Here is an 8,493-nt window from a genome sequence, read left to right as displayed (position 1 = left end):
GTTTGTTGGGTGCTGTCTCAGCTTTGGTATGAAGTGGCCTTGCTAAGAGTCGGATTAAGAACCTCTAATATGTCTTTCTATGATATTCCAACTTCTCAATTTTCTTTTTCTTTTTTCTTTGAATCATTAGCTTTTATATAAAATTAGAGGCATTTTGATTTCTTATATTCCTAAAATGGTGAGGTTTTGTGTGTTTTTAATGATTTTTTTTAAAATATATCATAATTACACCTTTTTATCTTTAAAAATTGGAAAAAAAATATAAAAATTCACCATTTCTAAAATTTAATATATCAACAATATATCTTATTTTATATAGAAACCAACAATTCAAAAAAAAAAAAAGAAATTGGGGAATTGAGACATTATGAGGAATATTAAAAAATATATATATTAGAAGCTCCTACTCTGAATCGGCCGGAATCTTACTTTTCCCATGACACAAACAAATTGCTGCTATCTATTGAGAAAACTACCTAAGGGACTCCATTGATGATTGATTAGTGCCACATGCTCATCCTTGATTATCTTCTCAGAAATTAGAATCAAAATGAAAATAGGCCGTGAAACTTAGTCCAAAAGGGAAGCACTGCACTTTTCTTCGCCTTGTTTTAAGGGATATGACTTTTGACAAATAAGTTCACATTAGAACATACATAAAATATATAATGAAATATACAGTCACACTTTTATGGTTTTTCCATTACAAGATAACTTGATCAAATCATAACAATATTATAAACAATTTTTTTTAAATGTCAACCAAATTGAGATAATAATTCGATTCCAATCAGAATATTTGTACTAAATATATATATACTAGCAAACAAAATAATTGTCATAAATCAAATAAATTTTATATATACAAGTATTTGGTTTTCAACAAATACTAAATTATCATGTTTTTTTTTAAATTTTAATAACTAACATAATAATTTATGAAGATATAAAGAATTAAATTGATAAAAATTAAATTTGAAGGATTAAATCATAACTAAGACAAATTTAAAAGTTTAAAAGTTTCATTATCCTTTTAATCTTGGAGCCCTTATACCTATTTTATCAATCATTTTTTATTATTGTTCCACGTTTACTTTTTCCCCCCCACTCTGAGCCTATATTTTTCATCATCATCCAATTATACAAAAAATTAAAAATAAAGAAACAGAAGAAGTGTTGTGGCCATGGTTACTGTAGTTACAGCAACCATGGACCCCATTTACAAGATACAAATATTAGAATGAAAATGATAATTGACCGTGAAACTTGTGACAAAAGTGAAAGACTGTACTTTTAAATTCTTTGCCTTGTCTTGAGGGTACATGACGTTGACTAATAATTTTACAATAAAACGACCGTAAAACATGCATACGAGTATATTAAAATATACAGTCACATTTTGAAGTTTTTTATATTACGAGATAATTTAATAAATCATAAAATATTATAAACAAAACATTTTTAAATGTCAACTAATTTGAGATAATAATTATTTGATTTTAATCAGAATATTGTAATTTTGTGCTGAATATTGAGATAATAAAAAAAATTATATCACACGAAAAAAACTTGCATCAAACTTGTTTGTTTAATCAGAACTAAACGTGGGCGATATTTCGCAGTTCTTTGCTAAGAAGTTTTTAACTGAAACTTTAAACGTAAGAAAGGATAAAATAAGCAGCCTAGCTAATTATGCGAAGCTGAATTTTAAGAAACTAATATTCTCAATTTTGAAAGAAAATATTGCACATGTTAGAATATGTATTTTATTTCAATTGTAGAAAAATAACATAATCTTAGCCATAATTGATTATTCATCCAGGAATTGCTAGGAATCATGCTGAGTTGCTTTCAATTGTTCGCCATTTTTCTAAATGCTTTTAGAAATTAGATTGAAAAGTGAAAATGATAGAAATTAGATTAAATTGCTTTTGGCCTTGTTTTAAGGGACATTCTCACCTGGTCTATATGAAATAAAATATTACATATGTTCGAATGAGCACAGGAGTGGTTCATTTTTTATATAAATAATAACATACTCTAAGTAGTAATCTCTATATAATATATATTGAATAGTTGAGTGCATTTTTTTAAAAAAAATAAAGTAAACATGTTATATATTCGAGGAAGAAACAAAATTAAAGTCGGTGGAACGTTAGGGAGTTAAGAATTTTTTTTTTTTTTGGAATTTATATGATTATATCAATTTTGATTTGGGATTTAAAGCATACCCAAAATTAAAATTATTGTGAGGAATACGCAGTGAGTTGCTATATCAATCCTTTCATTTTCCTTTGGCAGAATTTTCTTCCATGAAGAGTTCCAAGTCGCCTCTACGTTAATTTGAATTTAGTATGAAAACGACACTTACGGTGAAATTTAAATGATACATTATCCTTTCCTTTGTCTTTTTTTATTTTTTTGATAAGGTTTTCTTTCCCATTTTTCTGACAGCTTTTTGAGGTTGGAATAAAAACGATACTACTTTCAATTTTAAATTATAATATATTTTCAAAAAAAATTTGATATCTCAAAATATAAGATATTTTAATTAAAAAAATTATTAATAATACTTTTTTAATATTATCCTTTTCATTATATTTTTTTTAAAAAAATTCTTTCATAAGTGGAGTATTAAATTGAGAATATTTTTAAAATTTTACATTTTTATTTTAAAAAACATAAAGTGTAAAATGTATTTAATAAATTTTATTGGTATGTGTAATTTTTTTTAAAAGTATGTTATAATTTTGAGTTATCCCCACGATAATTTGAAATTTTGAATTTAGTGTGAAAACGATACTTACGGTGAAATTTAAATGATAGATTATTCTTTCCTTTGCCAATTTTTTTTGGATAAGGTTTTCTTTTCCATTTTTCTCACAGCCTTCAGACGTTGGACATAAAAATAGCACTTGTTTTGAGGGACACGAGTCTTGACTTCGACTAATAAATTTCATAATAGAACAAGAATAAAACATATAACTAAACATTTTCAAGTTTATAATTTTACAAAATAATTTGATAAATAACGAAATATTATGAACAAAATAATTTTTCAATAACGCGTGTAAACCAATTTGAGATGGCCATTTAATTGCAATCATAATACTAGCTGGTACAAGACCATAATATCTATCACAAGTCAAATAAAATTTTCAAATATATTTATTTATTTTTTTAATAAATAAAAATATTATTAAAAATAACTTACTATTATGGTTGATATTCCACTCATGGCGTGATTTACCACACGTTTATATCGAAATAGTTCTACTTATATTTCAATTTTTATTACGAAATAATTATAGTATAGCAATAATAAAACCGTAAGAAACTAATGGTATCGTTCATGTATTGTTACCTGTTTTTGTTATATATCTCAAGAAAAATATTATTGGAAATAATAAATACTCAAATCACCATATTTTCATTTCATTATAACTGGTCGTTAATTAGAAAAACTTCACTGCTAATAATATTTTTCTGTGATAATAAGTTTTTAAATAACTAGCGTCACCAACGATTCATGCATAAAGAGAAGCTGGCTCAGTAAAGCGTGTAAAATAACATACTCTAAGTCTACGGTGTAATCTCTATAAATAGATTCATCACAAGTCCCTACACTTGCACCACCATTTGATAGATTCACTTGGCAAACGAAAAGAACAATGAGGATATTCATTGGTTTTCTCAAAGTCATACTGGTAGCAATGCTAGTGCTTGAGTATAGGGTCCTTGCTCCTAATTCGTGGAGAGCAACAAGCACAGGGGTTCAATGCATAGAGATAGAGAGGCAAGCCTTGCTTCATTTCAAGGATGGCCTTAAGAGTAGCCAAGGCATTTACGCATGGTCTTCATGGGGTAGTCAAAAGCACAAGAAAGATTGCTATCAATGGGAAGGAGTTTACTGTAGCAACCAAACTAGCCATGTATTGATGCTCCACCTTGCTGGTGATGATGATTCAGGCCAACCGTTTTTGAAAGGTAACATCAGTGCATCGTTGATGGAGTTGCAATACTTGATGTATTTCAACCTTAGTTTCAATTACTTTGAAGATAGCTATATCCATGAATTCTTTACCTCTCTAAGCAACCTAAAGTACCTTGATCTTCGAGGATGTCGTTTAAGGTGGGGAAATATTCTAAGTCAACTAGAGAATCTCTCACAATTGCAGTACCTTGATCTTGGGGGAAATTATTTTTCTAAAGGAGAAATACCTTCTCAACTTGAGAATCTCTCACGATTGCAACATCTTGATCTCTCATCTAATGGACTTGAAGGAGCCATACCTTATCAACTTGGAAGTCTCTCATGATTGCAGTACCTTGATCTCTCATCCAATCAACTTGTAGGAGTAATACCTAATCAACTTGGGAATCTTTCACAATTGCAACATCTTGATCTCTCATCCAATCAACTTGTAGGAGTAATACCTAATCAACTTGGAAATCTTTCACAATTGTAACATCTTGATCTCTCATATAACAATCTTAGAGGAGTAATACCTTTTTAACTTGGAAACTGTAATGACTCTAAATTTTAAATTAAATAAATTTCCTTCCAATTGATAATTAATTAATTTTCCTATTATGATAAAGAAAAAGCAATGGTATATTAAAATTTATACTGGATATTTATATAAAGGTCTAGAGTACAAATTTTATTGTAGCCAAATGCTAGTTTATTTTTATGAAAAAGTACTAAAAAGTCCTTATTTTTTTTTATAAAAAATGTTATAATAACAAAAGTTGATAGGGCCTTCTTTTGAAATTTTTCCAATAAATTTCGGATCTTATTTTATAAATTTCCCCATGAGATATTATTTGACTTCCTTTGACCTTCTAAGTCGGTGAAGCAGGCAGAAGAGAGAGGGAGAGCTCACGATTTTTTTTCTATTTTCCTCGTCTCTTCCGGATGATGTTCGAAGATGAGAGAAGTCTAGAAAACTCTCCCCATTTCTTTGGTCTTCTCCTTCTCCCCTGCCATCTCCAACTACTTGAGGTGTGAGAGAGAGAGAGTGTGTGAGTGAGTTCTGGCCAGGCTTCGAGTTTTGTCTCTCCTCCTTCTCTTTCTTCAATCACGTTCTGAGTTGCAGAGAGGGTTGAGATCAAAACTCTGGACTTTTTCGTCACGTGTTATCTGACTCCATCTCTCTCTGTTATCCTACCCTTACCACCGGCGAAATGGGAGCTCGTTACTCCCGAACGAAGCCAGGTCCTCAGTTGTGCTTCCTGTCTCTGTTTTTCTCGTCTGCTGCTGTCTTCGTTCACGTCACGGATGGGCGAGAGAAATCAATCCGTTGGTAATGCTGGTGCTGATCGTGAGATTTTCCTGCTTGATCTGGTACGGTTGAAGTCATTTCTTTCCTTCCCCGTGTACTGTGCCAGATGACTCCCCTGTTTTGAGTCACAGCTGGTTCAGTTTTGTAAGGTGTTCAGCTTGTGTGTTTATTATTTTCGCTGTTGGAAATCTCTGTTTCTTTGCATCTAGTAGGAGCTTGACAAAGTCGCAGATCCTTTTTATTTCCCATAAAGCATCACTGTTGGACGTTTGCTTCCCCTGTTCAGCGTCCAAGTTTCCTCTTCTTCTCTTTTGTGATGATGGTGATTTAAGGTAAGAAGCTTTGACCATTAACTCTCTCGTGTTGTGCGTATATGGCTGGATCAGAATTGTGAATTGTTCCCCATTTTTCTGCTGTGCATGAGTAATGAGATGTTGGGGATTTGATTTCTTTGAGTAATAAATTTGATTTTTGTTGGACTAAAAATTAAAAGGCAAGCTGAGTTATCTCAAATATGAATGTGATATTATTTGGGAAATAAAATTTATTAAAAAGGAAGGGGGATTTTGGTTGGAGGATTCACGCATGGCAGATGTTTGATGAAATGTCCATTGGTAGAGATTGTTTGTTTTGGTATCTAATAGTGATAGTTTCTTAAGGAAGATGATTTGGCCTAGATATTAGTATTTGTATATCTCAATTAGGCTTTAACAAGGGATGTATTTAAGAAGCTGTCAAAATTTTATTTGAAGTTTTAAATTATTAAGAGTTAAATGGTTGATGATTTATAAGGTATATTATCATTTTATTAATTCTAGTTGAGTGGACTCTCTTAAAAATAGGACTTGTTAATTCAAAAGCAAGGTTCATGAAGATTTTATTATATATTATAGGGTAATCGTGAGCAGGGTAACTTGATTGGAGCTGAAAGAAAAGAGTTTTGAGGTTGAAACTGTTACAGGTAAGTGGATAGCGTCCCAACTGATATTCCAATAAAATTTTTACTGAAATACTACATTTTTATACAAATACTTTTTACAGCAACAATGTGATTATTGGATATTTTGTTGATTAAAGTATTTTATTTTTGTGAAGTTATCCTCACCAGATTTGATAATTTTATTTTATCACTAAATACAAGTTTGGATTTTAATTATGGAATTTTCATTCTGAAATTTATTGAATTGATACGGACAATGATTCTTGCGAGTTCAACTTCGAAAATTTTTGATTATTTGATAAATGCAAGCATAAGCATTTGATATGAAATGTTATTCTGGCAAGTTTTAATGCTTACGAGTATTCATGCGAGTTTGATTTTGAGAATGAGAACTGTATCTTGGAAGTGATGATTTTCTCGCATGTTTGAAAATGGTTTTAAAAAGGGACTTTATATAGAACACTGGTTGTTAACGGCAGTTCCGTTAGCCCTTGGCGCGCCATGGTACACCTAGCTAGCAGGGTGTTTATAGGAGGTGCTAGCCCCGTGCGATGGCCAACGCACGTGGAACGGAGGGATGGTTATTCGTGGGCTTTGTACCCGCGTTTGATTTCGTGGCTTCAAGCCGCGTTTGGTTAGTATGACCTTCGTGGACTCTGTGTCCACGTTTGTTCCGTGGCTTCGGCTGCGTTTGGTTACATATCCTCGTGGACTGTGTGTCCACGTTTGTTTTCGTGGCATAAGCCGCGTTTGGTTAGTTACCTTCGTGGACTGTGTGTCCACGTTTGTAAATTGTTCTGATAAGTCCCTATAATTATGAATCCAATTATTTGAGGATTTTATATTCCATTGATGTTATTCAGTAATTTGTTTATAAATATTTATTTCATTTACGTGTTTTCTTGAAATCAAGTCCTATTGACATTTGCCATGATAGTTTAATGATCTGAGACTAAATTTTAAAATTTTATAGAGATATTCTATTTTAAAGTTTATTACATTTTTATAAAAACTGTTGTCTCTTTGACTCATACAATTATTTTAAATTTTTTTTCTTTTTATTCAAGCTCTATTATTTATTGTTGGGACGTTATTCACTGAAAATTATTATTTTGGTCTCAGATATGTCAGCCGAGGTTATGTCTTCCGTAAATCCTAAAAGGGCTGTAATATTCAGTTGAGAGGAAAAGCTGAAATCAAACTTCTTTAAAGTAAATTTCTTATGTCAGGTGCTCCACATAAGCTATAGTTAGGGTCCTCATCCTTATGATTCACACTTTGTTATTTGCTGATTGGAAAAGAGTTCCTTGCTGCTACTTTTGTTTTGTAAAATATTTGTAAATTTGTTTTTGAGAGATTTATTTTAAGAAGAGATTCAGTCAAATTTTTGTTCTTAATATTAAACCTTTTGTTAGTATGATTTGTATTGAGGATGGCTTAATTTATTATCAAATATTTTTGTGTCTTATACATTAGGGTTTTATGCACAAAGACTATTGGGATATGGGTATTATCCTTATATTTTGTGCCGAATATGTCCGATTTTTGGGGCGTGACAGAAACCTTTCCAACTTGCAAAAGCTTTTCCTTAGTGGTGCACTCAAACTTGACCGAAAGAATGGGGGTGGAGGTGAGTGGTTCTCTAGTCTCATAACTTTGAGTCATCTTATGTTGGAAAACATAACCAATCTCAAATATTCTTACAATTGGCTAAAAATGATTGGAGAGCTACCGAGTTTGAAAGAATTGATGCTAAGTGAAAATGATTTTTCAGATCACTACATCCTTTCATTATCTTCTTTAAAATTTAATTCCTCTTCTCTTCATTTAATTGATCTATCTTCCAATAATTTCATGTCATCTGCAATATTCCATTGGATCTCAAATGTTAGCTCCAACCTTGTTGAGCTAGATCTTGGATCCAACATCTTGGAGGGTCCGATACCACATGAATTTGGTAGCGTCATGGATTCTCTTGTGAATCTAGATCTTAGTTTTAATCATATAAAGGGTGGGCTTAAATCCTTAGGGAATATATGTACCTTATGTTCATTACACCTAGACTTTAACTATTTGAGTGAAGACCTTTCGACAATCCTTCAAGCTCTTTCTGGATGTGCTAGATATTCTTTGCAAGACTTGAACCTAAATAGAAACCAAATCAGTGGTACACTAGTTAACCTTTCCACATTCCCATCTTTAGAGACATTTGACATTGCAAGGAATTTGCTAAATGGGTCAATACCTAAAGATCTTCAATTTCCCTCT

At 31.4% G+C, this 8,493-nt stretch overlaps 1 long non-coding RNA gene across 1 annotated transcript; it reads left to right on the top strand.

The window, feature by feature from the left end:
* Nucleotides 1-4,971: 4,971 nt before the first annotated feature.
* On the top strand, nucleotides 4,972-7,590 carry LOC129297060 (uncharacterized). Its single transcript, XR_008590102.1, has 3 exons — nucleotides 4,972-5,347; nucleotides 5,498-5,617; nucleotides 7,348-7,590. It is a non-coding gene; the product is annotated as an uncharacterized LOC129297060 (long non-coding RNA).
* Nucleotides 7,591-8,493: the final 903 nt, after the last annotated feature.

The sequence above is a fragment of the Prosopis cineraria genome, unplaced genomic scaffold, assembly GCF_029017545.1.
Source record: "Prosopis cineraria cultivar Desert tree isolate PC_DT_omini unplaced genomic scaffold, ASM2901754v1 PC429, whole genome shotgun sequence".
NCBI classification, from domain to species: domain Eukaryota; kingdom Viridiplantae; phylum Streptophyta; class Magnoliopsida; order Fabales; family Fabaceae; genus Prosopis; species Prosopis cineraria.
This window is presented reverse-complemented; position numbering and strand designations above follow the sequence as displayed.